The sequence below is a fragment of the Phalacrocorax carbo genome, chromosome 1 (genome assembly GCF_963921805.1).
Source record: "Phalacrocorax carbo chromosome 1, bPhaCar2.1, whole genome shotgun sequence".
NCBI classification, from domain to species: Eukaryota; Metazoa; Chordata; class Aves; order Suliformes; family Phalacrocoracidae; genus Phalacrocorax; species Phalacrocorax carbo.
In genome coordinates, this window is record NC_087513.1 from 120,473,844 (window position 1) to 120,487,455 (window position 13,612).

Sequence of the window (13,612 nt, forward strand, 5' to 3'; positions counted from 1 at the left end):
AGTGAAAATCAAATGCTCCAGGGCCAAGAGCTCTTTAGCTAACAAGCGATGCAAGGAAGGCCATAGGACCGCACCGCTGGTTGCAGCTCGAGTGCATGAGGCGGGTGGATACAGGCGCAGCCCCGGAAAAAGGTAAAAACCCCCAGTGCCACTACAGCTGCTTCTTGCTCTGGGGGAGCAGGATGCTACTGCGGCACTGATAAGACTGTGGCTTGGTTACTTCTCCACATCTTGCCCTGTCACGCACTTGCCGTCAGCTGAGAGGGGCAAGTGTGGCGAGGGACAATTTTGCACTGAGCCCCAAAGGCAGTGGCAAGGCTCCTCTGTGGTCTTCAGGGAGGGCTGTGAGTCAGAGGTCTAGCTGAGAAAGGGCTGTACGATACAAGAAAATGAGCACGTAGGGGAAGATCAAGGTGATGAGGGAGGGAGCAACATCTCAGCCTTGTGCTCAGCCATGCTAACAGCAACCAGCAATGGTCTCCCACCGCAACACCTGCTCCCTTGGCCAGGGCTAAGCCCTGGATGTGGGGGCAAGCCTGACCCTCTGTTGGTGACAAGCAGCCTCTTTGGGCATGCTGTTTCCTCACCAAGGAACCTGTCCAGATGGGAAGGGAGGGGGGAAATGGGGACACGTGGGCAATGGGGGTGCCCATGGGTCCCTGGGCATGGCACATCTCCAGCCATTCCTGGGAGGTTCAAGCTCAGTGCCCACAGAGGAGTCACGCCCCACCTCACAGTGGTCCCATGGGGTTTTCCTCTCTGTGACAGCTGTTGCTTTTGGCGTGATTTGCTCTGATTTCATCAAGCAATTTCAAGCCATAGGAGAGGTGTCATCTGAGCAGCTGTCACCCCAGCCGGAAACCCCCATGTGAGACATGGTCCCAGCTCTGACCAGGGCTTGCGGGTGTGCAGTACCAGGGCTGTGCGGGTGTTGGTATGTGTTTCTGGGTCAAGCTTTTGCTAGGGATACAGCCTCTGTATAGGGACCTGGCTCTGTTTTAACATGTGGTAGCAGCTGTACTTGTTAAGCTACCATTGTCCCTTGCCTCTGAAAAGTTGCCTTTTGAGACAGCTTTTGCAGCCTGTGTCCCTCGTTTTAGCTTACCTGCTTTCAGCCTTTTTGAGTTGCTCCAGCCTTGGGACTGGTCCCTCCTCTCTACATGAGAAGAAATGCAGGCAAGTCATGGGGAGTGCCTTCCTTCTCCAGTGGGGCACATGTCTACGCAATGATATTGCATAAGGGGAGGTCTCAATCTCAGTGGGCCAGGCACAAAGGCTGGTTGGAGAGAAACAAAAGCCCAGGTGAGGATAAGGATGGGTGGGAGCAAGAGTGGTGCTCCAGGTTCACACGGGAAGGGAAAATGCCTGCTGCTCAAATGACACCCTCTGAGAGTGGGGCATGATGGCACACTGCCCACCTGGGGACAGAGCCAGAGGCAGGTGAGACCTGTGCTCTCCTCATTGCAGGATGCACCTGCCTGCGGAGTATAGAGTTGGCACTGACAAGAAAGAGAAAAAAAAACTTCCTTCAGGAACATAAGTCTTCAAAGCCACTTAAAAGACTGGTAATTTTTAAAGCATTATTGGCATAAAATTTCAAGTGCTTTCATGAGAATCTTTCCCACATTTTTAAAAAATAAGGGGTTTTTTTCCGTAATACTCTTACATATTAATCCTAGACTGTGTTGCAAATACCAGCCTGGGTTAAGAATCTGGGTGTCCTTTTAAAACACCAATATAAAACATAAAAAGACACCCCTGCCTTTACTCAATGGCATCAAGAAGTATCATCAGGTGGGTCTGTTGTGAAAAGTAACCTGTAAGAACTTTATCATCTCCTTTCTTTGAACAGCTTTCCTATGCTGCTGCCGCTGTGTGCAGCATAGCAATGATCATAGCAACTTCTCATTGCTTTTCACTCCTTTTGGTCTGCAGAAATAATGATAATAAAAGCTAATTTACAGCACTTTAATCCTCTTATCACCATCAATTTCCTATCCAAAATGAGTACTTGCAGGTTGCTCTACAGGCTGGTGTTGAGAGGGGAGATGGACACAGCTGGAAGAAGTGCCTCTCTGTCTAGTAGGACCTTTCTTACAGGTTGGGGGCAAATGGAAGAAGGGCTCAACCATCTTACCCAATCTTGACATGTAATCAAAAATCTGTTCATGCCCACAGAGCACGAACAACACTATTTGCAAACTAAATATGCATACTTGGCAGATTGCTAAGATACTCGAGTTAAAATCACACCATGCTTTTCTTTTTTCGATACATACACACTCCAGTGAATTTAACCTCAGTGAATGCAATGAATTAAACCTCAGATCATGTGGGAAAGAGGCTTTGGGGACTTAAATATTTCTCTAATTCAGACAGTGATGAGCAGGTGAGGACAAATGCTTAATTGCAAAATACTCCCTTTAACTTATAAATACTTCTCTATTTCTACCATCCAAATCAATTGAACAGAAAGAACAGGCAGCAGAAATAGCAAGCCACTGAATCTACATCTCAGTCTTAATAACAAAAGGGCAAGGACATGCTCTTCTACTCATAAGGATCCCACTTTTGGCTTTCCTGAGACCCCCATATGAGCACAGGTTCACCTCTAAAGAACACTTTTTTGTATCAGAGCTGAAATTTTACCTTTAACATAAAAGGGTTCTTAGTCGTAAAATCTAGTGCTTAGGAGAGAAAGAGAATTCCTATTGTGGTGAGTTCAAAATATGAAACTAATTACTGAACACAGGTAAAATGAAGAAAATGTCCTTGGAAGCTTTGAAGGTTTTTTTGTAATAAGCAAAAGAAATAGGAAATTCTTTTCCAGTTTCTTGATTTTTTATGCAAATTCAAAAAATAGATGTTGCTTTACTCCTTTGCAATTTTCTTCAGTTGGATCTATTTCATTACAAAGTTATGTACTTCAATAGATGCTTTCAGTACTACCTAGAGAATCTGAGTATTTTGTTTTTATCTTAAAAACTGAAAATATATATTCTTTTGATAAAGACCTACAGTGAAGCTAATCTATGGTGACACCTTGTGGGAAAACACAACCTCAGATTTACATGACTAAGTAAGAACTGGTGTGATTGAGGGATGGGGAGGAGGAGCAGCATATTTTTGGTTTTGAGCAAGAATGCTCCTTCCATACACTCTGAAAGGACAGTAACACAGAAACTGATTATAACATTTGGGAGTACTTTTAGGCAGAACTGCTTGGAGAGACACTTGAGTCCAGTTCTGAAAAGCAAGATACAAAAGTGCTATTAAAGTTTTATTCCCAATTTTTCCAAAGCTTTTTCCTTGTGTCAGCACTGATACTGGTGCAAGGCAAGTGTGCAATTCTGATGACTCAGAACAGGGTTATTTCTATCCACTTTGCACAATTTTAAATCATCAGGCTGGGAGTAAAGCAGTTGAGTAGATTTTTTACTGTCTCTTGAGAGCTCTGTTATTGAAGTGCTTCAAAACAAAAGGAAATGTTTTGAAAAGACTGTATGCAGCTGTTTATTTTGAGTTCAGAAGGATGTATGGGTCTGGCCTTGATCTTTTAGCGCTTTCTTTAATGGGTGACTAAAAATTTAAAAGTTCATGACTGTTTGAACTTGAGAACAGCATGAAAGCTTTGAACAGATGAAAGATTGTACTATGGGGAATAGGAGGGAGTTAGTGAATAATTTAATTTTACAGTCCAGCTTTTTGTGGAGACCACAAAGGGTATGGAGAGCACTCCAGACCTCTTGATTATAACACCTAGTTAGAAGAAAAACTTGGAGAAAAACTGTGCAAAACCTCCAAATGGGATCTCCATGAGCTTCCTGGGTTCTCAGTGAGGATACACAGGAAGCAACACCTCCTACCTCTATGGGTGCAAGGAATAAAAACAAACCCACATTGTTAAAAGCATTTAACCTGATCCACCTGAAAGTGCCTCCTTAATGGAACTATTTGTGTAATCAAGTGTTTGGAAAAACAGGGCCTAAATCTGTAGCATTTTGATGTTCAGATACTGTTGGGCTGGGGGAGAAGCAAATACAGATGCTACTAACACACATATGATTTCCAGCTCACAGCAGGAATTTCTGCTACAAATCTGTTTATGAAAATTCATTAATCTAATTTTGTCAGAACACACTTTAAATAAAATTACCTTATTTCTGTCTTTTAAAGCTCAGTTGTCCCTAAATTTGTCTGATTCTAAGATATCATTCCCCAGGGGCTCTCCCAGGTTCCTCTTGCCACCTCTGAGATAGAAAGCTGAGTAAGTAATACACAGAATGGGAAGTATATGCAATATAACCTATTTTCCAGTACCAACTTCTTCAAAAGAGCATTCCCAAGCATCAGTCTTTATGAAAAATAGCAAGCTAGATGTACTTAAGCAAAGGGGTTTTATGGACCTGCAGAACTTGCGTCAGGAAGTTGTTAATCTACGACACACTGTAGTGCTCAGTTTAAAATCATGTGGTACATCACTGCATTTGAGAATGGTTCAGAAATTACTCCAGCACATGAGGCTAACTGTGTTATTTATAAAAATCCCTAAAGATTCCTTGTGGAAATACCTCTGCCAGTGAAGCCTCTGTGGTTCTGTGGTTCAGCAAATGAATCCCAAACAATCACTCACCTCCAAGAGTGGAGCCAAGATTTGAAATCCAGGCAGAATACAAAGGAGCACACATCTGTGGCCGACCATCCAGAGCCACTCCCTGCTTACACCAGCTGTGCAGCCAGACCCTGCAACCACTTGCAGTGGTCAGCCAGCAAGAACCCTAAACCACTTGAGCAGGACGGCCAGCCACAGCCATACCCACCTTGCCCCAGCCGGCCAGGTAGAATAATACACCATTTGCCCTAGTGGCCAGAGAGACCTACAACGCTTAACCCAGGCCAACCAGCCAGTGTCCTACACAGCTTGCCGCAGCTGGCCAGCCAGAGCCCTAGAGTATTTGCCCCAAACAGCTAGCCAGGGCCCTACACCGCTTGCTACAGCCAGCCAACTACAGCCCTACACCACTTACCATGGCCCGCCAGCCAGAGACCTAAAACACTTTCTCCAGCCAGCCAGCCAGAGGCCTCCAATGTTTGCCCTAGCCAGCAGGCAGGATACCTACACAAATTGACCAAGCCAGCCAGCCAGAGCCGTACACCGCTTGCCCCAGCTGGCTGGCCAAAGCCCTACACCGCTTGCCTTAGTCAGCCAACAAAAGCCCTAAACTGCTTGCCCTACCCAGCCAAAGCACTAAAAAATATGCCCCAGTTGGCAAGTCAGAGCCCTACACAGCTTGCCCCAACCAGTCAGCCAAAATCCCTACACTGCTTGCCCAGATGGCTAGCCAGAGCCCTACAGCGCTAGGCCCAGTTGGCTAGTCAGAGCCCTAAACCCTCTTGTCTTAAACTGACCAGCCAGAGCCCTGAACCGCTTGCCCCAGTCAGCCACACAGAGCCCTGAACTGCTTGTCCAAGCTGGCTAGACAGAGTCCTAAAACATTTGCCCCAGCCAGCCAACTGGACCCCTAAACTGCTTGCCCCACATGGCCAGCAAGAGCACTACACTGCTTGCACCGACTGGCAAGCCAGAGCCCCAAATAACTTGCCTCACCAGCCAGCCAGAGCCCTAAATAGCTTGCCCCGGACAGCCAGCCAAAGCCCTAAATCACTTGGCCCAGTCGTCCAGCCAGAGCCTTAAACCCTCTAGTCCAAGCTGGCCAGCCAGAGGCCTACAACACTTGCCACAGAAGGCCCACCAGAGCACTAAATGATGTGCCTGAGCTGGCCAGCTAGACCCCTGAACCGTTTGTCCAGGCCAGCCAGCCAAAGCCTAAACCGCTTGTCCTAGCCAGCCAGAGCCCTAAACCCTCTTGCCCGATCTGAAACACTTGCCCCAACTGCCCAACTAGAGTCCTAAACTGTTTGCCACAGCCAGGCACCCAAGAGCCCTAAACCGCATGACCCACCTGGCCAGCCAGAGCCCTACACCACTCGCCCCGGCTGGCCAGCCCAAGCTTGAAACTACCTTATTCCAACCGGCCAACTCTAGTGCTCACCACTTGCCCCAGTTAGCTAGCCACAGCCCTAAACCATCTGGCCCCGACCAGACAGGTTACCCCTGCTGGCCAGCCAGAGCCCTACACTGCTGCCCCAGTAGGCCAGCTAAAGCCCTACACTACTTTCTTTGGCTGGCCGCCTGAAACAAGTGCTTCAGGGCTCTGGCTGGCTGGCCGGAGTCTTAATACACTTGCCATACCCAGGCCAGCCAGAGACCTACCCAGGCCAGCCAGCCAGAAGCCTGTACCTCTTGTCCCAGCTGACCAGCCAGAGCCAAAAACACTTGCCGCAGCTGGGCAGCCAGAGCCCTACACTGCTTACCCCAACCAGCAAGCCAGAGCTCTACACCACTGGACCAAGCCAGCCAGCCAAACCCCTAAACCATTTGCCCAAGCTGGCCAGCCAGAGCCCCAAAACACTTGCCACGGTTGAGCAGCTGGAGCCATACACCGCATGACCCAGCTGGCCAGCCAGAGCCCTAAAATACTTGCCCAAGCCCTACACCACTTACCCTGGACAGTCAGGCTGAGGTATGGACCACCAGCTCATTCCCATCAGCAGTGATGGGATATTGTGATGATATCATCACGAACAACTAAAGTGTATATCCAGTGATACTTACACAAAGGATACAGGATACGGTACTGCCAGGTTGTCTCAGCAGAGCTTCTCCCTCTCCCTAACGTCCCAGCCCTGCAGCAGCTCACCATGGCCTCACGCTGCCCCAGCAGCCCTGAGCAGAGGGAGGCAATGCTGTGGGGTCACTGCTCATCCCCTTCTCACCCACAGTTACCCATGGCATGGCATGGCATGGCATGGCATGGCATGGCATGGCATGGCATGGCATGGCATGGCATGGCATGGCATGGCATGGCATGGCATGGCATGGCATGGCATGGCATGGCATGGCATGGCATGGCATGGCATGGCATGGCTCTCCTCCCCATGTCAACTGACCCCAGGCTGCTGCTGCAGGGGGCCCTGGGGTAGGTGCCGCAGACCCACCCACATTCCAGAACCAACCAATCACAATGCAGGTGACAATCACCTCCAGCCAATCCGGACGCAGCTGCCAGAGGCCCCAGAACCTTCTGGAATCACATGTGCCAGAGCAGCCAGAGGCATCTGTAGGGTGCAATGAAACAGAAGTGAAGCCCATGCAGAGAAGCCACAGCCCGGAGGAAGGGCACAGCCGCTGCGGCTGGCCGCTGGCACACACCAGCCCTTGCGCCTCCCCACAGCCAGCCCTGGGCCCCAGAGCCCCGGCAGTGCTCCCCCCGGGCCAGCGGTGCAGCACCAGGCTTCACCCGGCCGTGCTGGCAGCAGCCAAGAGTAACCACCAGCTAATACAAGCACGGCTCTGCTGTCCCTCACCACATGGCCTCACTTGCGGCTCCGGTCGTGGGGCTGGTGGTTGGGTGTGAGAGGAAGCATGGGCCTGATACCCTGAGGAAGCTGGCATGTTTCTTGCTGAACTAATTGCAAATTACTCTTGACTTAATAGTGTCAAGAAGCCAATTGCAAACCCAGAACACAGCAGATCTTACTGATAAAGATGCACGGCTAGTATTTTAAAGAGTAATTACACACATGGAAAGCTGAGGAATTTCAACCATTTAAATCCACGCTTACTCTTTCCTTCAGAGATGTGGTGTAGTTACACCTCTTATACCTTCTTCACTGACTGACAAATACCTGTAAGCTTTCCTTTCCAATGTCAAGTCACCTAGTAAGTGCAGCAGACATGCACAGTTCCCGGTTAAACACTGCAAATTGAAACTAATCTGGAGAAGTAGCCAAGGGACGGGCAATAATTATGTAGCTTTCCCCCTGTAAGCAGGAAGACACTCCAAGCTCACAACCCATTTTGGAAACTCCTTTTCCATGACATCGTCCAATTGGGAACTTTCAGTAGCCATGCCCAAATCCATCAAAGCTTTCTCACTCAGTTTTCAGACACTTTGTACTCATCAGCTCTTAATTTTTCATCACACTACAAGACTGGGTATCTCCAGAAGTGTCATTTGTTGTAAGCAGATCACGATGTTTCTCTGCCAGTCTAAATCTACACTCACTCACTTCTCATAGATTAACAGCAGAATCAGCTTTTTAATTTTTTTCCTATAAATACCCAATAGGTATTTAAAGAGCTCTTACTCTCTGAAGGCCCATAAGCTCACACCACAGGCTGGAATTTTTGCCTTCAGACCTGAATTTTTGCCTTCAGACAGAATATTTCCTGTGATAAGCCTGAATGTGAGCTAGCAGGTGATCCCCTTCAAAAAAATATATACCATTCCTTTCTGAACACAGTAGGGAGGATCGGGCCTTACTACCCTGACTACTTTGAAATTCGTCAAGGAAACTGTGGTCAGTTTTGAGAATAAAAAGTTAGGAAGGATGTGGGCAGATTGTAGACTCCACAGCAAAGCAAGAATGACCCTGTGAGAACAAGGTGAGAAAGGGGTTGGGTTTGGGGTTTTTCTCCCTGAAGAAGGGCAGTCAGGAAGTGGGACTGTCATCACAATCATCTCTTTGCTCTAAAGAGATACTAACTGTGTGGCTTTGCCTATGGCAGGGTTAGAATACAAAGCCACAGATTTTATCTACAGAAATAACAGAATCACAGAATTAAGATGTCTAAGTGTAAGATACACTTAGACAGCAAAACAGATTACACCATCCCAGTTCATAATGACATTCAGGAACACCTTTTTAGTAATAACAAAAAAACCCCAACATTTATTCAACAATCTGTAAGAATAAATACTTCAGAAAACATACAAGCAACATGTTATAACTAAGATAAAGCGATCTTAAAATTACTACACACCATTTAAGATAAATTTTAACATGAGCATTGCAGAAAATACAACATCTAATTACCAAGGCTGTTCATTAATGGCAAGTACATATACGGCTATACCCATTTGCTAGCCACGTTCCATTTTTTTTCCCATTTCTTTTTTCCTTCTGAAACAATAGTTCCTAAATAGAAGCTATGGATGTTCTTCAGTGCAGTTCCCGTCTCTTAAGATAGTTTGAACTGACTTCCACCTAAGCGGCACATTCCTCTAAGCAAACAAAAAGAGTACAATCGTGCATAAATCTACCAAGTTAAACTGTGCTTTTGTTAACATTGTATGTGTTAGGTGAAGGGTGAAGTCGTGTCCACTGAGCTATTCAGGCGTTGGCCCTGTTCCCCTGTCCATCCAGTCAGGCGCATGGACCACCCACGAGGATATGGGGACTGAGGTCAGAGCCCTGATCTGGCCTCCAGATATCCCTTAGGCCCTTGTCTTTCCAGCGACACCTCTTGGTCGAAGCAAAGAGGAGCGGGCACTGAATGCTTCTCAGGGTTAATTACCAGGTCTGCTTTCCCAGGGGCTCCTCCTGGGTTCTCCTGAAGGACCTTCAGAAAAGTGAATAACATCGGCTCTGGAAACCAAACGGATCCACAAAGACATTTCTCTCTGAAAACAAAGTGATCCACAGAGAGATTTCTCTCCAGGCTTCCGCTCAATTCTTCAAAGCGAAGAATCAGATTTATATGAGCAACAGCAGAATTGCAGGGTTAGCTCAAAGCCAGCTGAGAGAGAAGGCAAGAGTCCAAACCTCAAGTCCAATACTGTGGACATCTTTTCTTGCAAATCTAATGGGAAGAACTGCATACTGGATCTCCAGACTTGTCTTCTGGGAGCCCCGTTTTGCTGCTCTCGATCAAAGCATACAGAGAAGACACGTCTCCTTCACTGCACTTCCAGGACCGTATGGATTCTGAAGGCACACAGACTGAGTTACACAAAATAACATAGTCATACTGCAAGTCCTCAGATCCTGGAGGACTGCAGGAATTGAATTCTGCAGGAGCACATCCATCAAACACTGGGGGAGTGGAGTGCTCAAATTCTGGATGGGTGGCATTCTTAGCATTTGGGGCAATGCACATTTCATTAACCGAACAGGAGGCTTTACAGCATTCATACCTCTGAGCCCAGGCAGCTTGCGCCTTTCTCCATCTGGAAGGAAAAGAGACAGTGGAGTGGAAATCTCTTTAATGCCACTGACTAGACAAGATTATGATACAGACACAGGAAGAACGCATGGCCAGAAGTTGGGAAAGGCTGGCCAAAGAATATGTGCAAAGCAGTCAAAGAATATGTGCAAAAAGACCCCCTGTGTTTCCCATCTACCAGGAGGAAGGGGAGCGTAGCGGAGGGAGAAAGGCCAGGGCAGCCCCTCAAAGAAGCTGGCAAGCTAGAGGCCGCTGACCAGCTGCTGGCAGGCACGGGGACACCCTGAGCTGTATGACACAGCGCACACTCCCTCATCGCTTGCACACAGGGCTGGTTTAACCCTGGCCAGGCCTTCCACAGGTACATGGACATGGGGCATATGACAGACCCCCGGGTGAGCACGTGCCTGCAGAACAGCACCAGCGGGCACCTGCACACCCAGCAAAGCCTCCATTTGCACTGGCTGCTCCTCCCTGCCTCTCACTAGCACAAAGCAGGAGTGGACGCCTGCAATTACAGCAGGGCTCTGGCGTGGCATGCAGCCCCCACACAGACCCCACACCCACAGGACCTCCCCTCAGCACCCACCACCCCCGTGGGCAGAGTGGCACAGCCCCTGCAGACCTCTGGCTCTGCTTCCAGCTCAGGTCTGTCCCACAGCCCCAGGGGAAAGACAGGGGTGTCAGTGTAAAGGGCATGGGGGCACCACAAGCCCAGCCTGACCATCCCCTTGCAGGAAGGGGCACAACAGGGGACTCTCCCACCTGGACAGCCAAGCATTTCGGGGCACCAGGTCCTCACTGCCCACTCTCTCTCTGTGCTCAGCTGGTGGGAGCAGGGCTTCTGGCCAACGTCTCACTCCCGCCTGCACTGGCATCTGCCAGAAATGCTGGGCTCAGCCACCCAAGCATTTTGGACAGGCTGGCTGCAGCTCTGCGTGCCAACAGGTAGAAAAGGGCCTGGGTAGCTCCACTGGCAGGGCAGTCCCTGACTGAACTGGTTTTGTCTGGGATGGAGTTAATTTTCTTCATAGTATCCTTTATGGGGCTATGTTTTGGATTGTGACCAAAATGGTGTTGACAACACAGGAATGTTTTAGTTACTGCTGAACAGTGATTAAAGAGTGTCAAGGCCTTTTCTGCTTCTCATGCTGCCCTGCCAGTGAACAGGCTGGGGCGCACGAGAAGCTGGGGGGGGACTCAGCTGGGACAGCTGACCCCAACTGACCAAAAGGATATCCCAGACCATATGATGTTGTGCTCAGCAACAAAAGCTGGGGGAAGGAGGAGGGAGGAGGGTAGGGGGCATTTGGAGTTATGGCGTTTGTAACTGTTACACATGATGGAGCCCTGCTTTCCTGGGGATGGATGAAGACCTGCCGGCAGATGGGAGGTAGTGATTGAATTTCTGGTTTTGTTTCGCTTGCACCCACAGCTTTTGCTTTAGCTATTAAACTGCCTTTATCTCAACCCATGAGTTTTCTCACTTTTACACCTTCCAGTTCTCTCACCCATCCCATTGTGGGAGAGTGACCAAGAGGCTGTGCAGGGCTTACCTACTGGGGCTAAACCACAACAAGTACATGTCTGGGGAAGTCATTGAATCAAATATAAAAGCAATTCCATGTCTCCTTAATCTGTTTTCTTCCCCTAATATTTGATTTCTGACATTATTTCCAATCCAGTAAAAGACCCCAGGTTGAATGCATTTGAAAAGTACATGGCCAATTTAAAAACAAAATCTACCTTACACTGTATAAGAAATTTATTGGCCTTTGAAAGGGCGGGGTGGGGGGGGCAAATAAGTCAGCCTGCTGGAACCCTTCCAGCGCAATCCTGCTAGAAAAGAGGAACAATGTCCGTTCATGTTCCACTGCACATGAAGTAGTTTTAGCAGAGAAAAGGCCCCAATACTGCAAAACTTCCCTCCTGCAGTACCTCTAACTTGCAGGCAGTGAGGACTCATAAAATTTGACAGAAGGGATGTTTCCTACATCTTGCCTGCATAGATCATAGTGCTCTGGAAAATGGCATCAATTTCCTTAGCATGAAGTGGATCAAAGAGGGGAAAGCTTGCTTTATGCAAAAGCTCAAACAGGCTTTGTTCCCTTATCATCTGTGAATGCAAAATGGACCTCTCTCCAAAGGTGTTCAAAACATTTACATTTTCAGGTGGAAATAGGTGCACTCCAAGACCTTCTTTGTGCGAGAACTTGATAACCCCAGGGGCTTCCTTTAACTGCAATGAACTCTTGTGAACCTTGTCAACTGTGGAAAAAGTCCCATCTCTGGGGAAGAAGTAGCTCAAGAAGAAGAAAGCCATATGTGACAGGGTTTCCTGATGTTTTTCTAAGATGTGGAGCATAGATACTCTCGGCACCATTTTTCATACACAGCTTTATGTGTGGGAGATAATTACCTGACTCTTAACCTCAAACTCATAATGTCTTAAATGTGATTAATATACCAAAGCCAGGTTGGATGGGGCTGCAAGCAACCTGATCTACTGAAAGATGTCCCTGCCCATGGCAGGGGAGGTGGACTAAAGGATCTTTAAAGGTCCCTTCCAACTTAAAACATTCTGTGATTCTATGAATCTATGATTTAAAGGCAAAAAGCTGAGCACCTAAACCAATATTATATGCATAAGTTAAAATGGTCTAACATTTTTAAATAATACTTGTACCAATTTTGGAGTACACTCTGGACACCAGAATTATAACCTAAGGATGAAAAGCTGGAGAGAAAGCTTCAAAGCCTTAAGTCCAACATCATATCCTTGCATTCAGCACATTTTTTTTTTACTTTATTTAGGAAGCGGTCTGAAAAATGGCTGCTCTAATACTATCTAAAATTGTCTTTCTTCATTATTGAAAAGGGAAGAGACAAAAGGGTGACAGAGGCTTAGCATACCCTTGTGCAGTAAGTTTCGGCAGGGGTTCATCCCTCTCCACTTTATGGATGAAGGAACTACTACTAGCTAGTTTCCAAACTATCCTTGAGGCATTTCTGGAAAACACAGTGAAACGAAATGCCACCTCCAACAAAAGCACCGGTGGTTTCCAAAAGGAGAAAGCTCTCTTCTTGGGAGCACTTTCTAGCACATTAGAGAATTCCAGATGTTCTTAGCTGTTCTTGATCGCATTCCAGACAGGATGCGTTTTTTGCAGGTATACCACTGGAGGTCACTCATGTACTAATAAACAGTACAGTACTGGCTGCTGCAGGGGAGAAGGTAATTTCATAAGTCATCCAAGAGTTAACTCAGCTTGAACTGAAGGTTACCTTAAAATGGAAATGAGTTGGGAAATATGCTGTGCAGATATTTCTCCAATTTGCAGTAGAATATATTAAAACTAGCAAGTAAACTAAATATTTTTAATTTTTTATAAAAAGACCTAAAAAACCAGCATTAGTAAGCCCAGTTTGGTTTGATCTAGCTACAGTAATAATGGAAATGCAGCACTTTTCTCTGCCAAAGAAAGCAAAAAAAGGAAAATGTAACCACCTCTAAAAATGCTGAAGTCAGAGTCGGTGCGACAA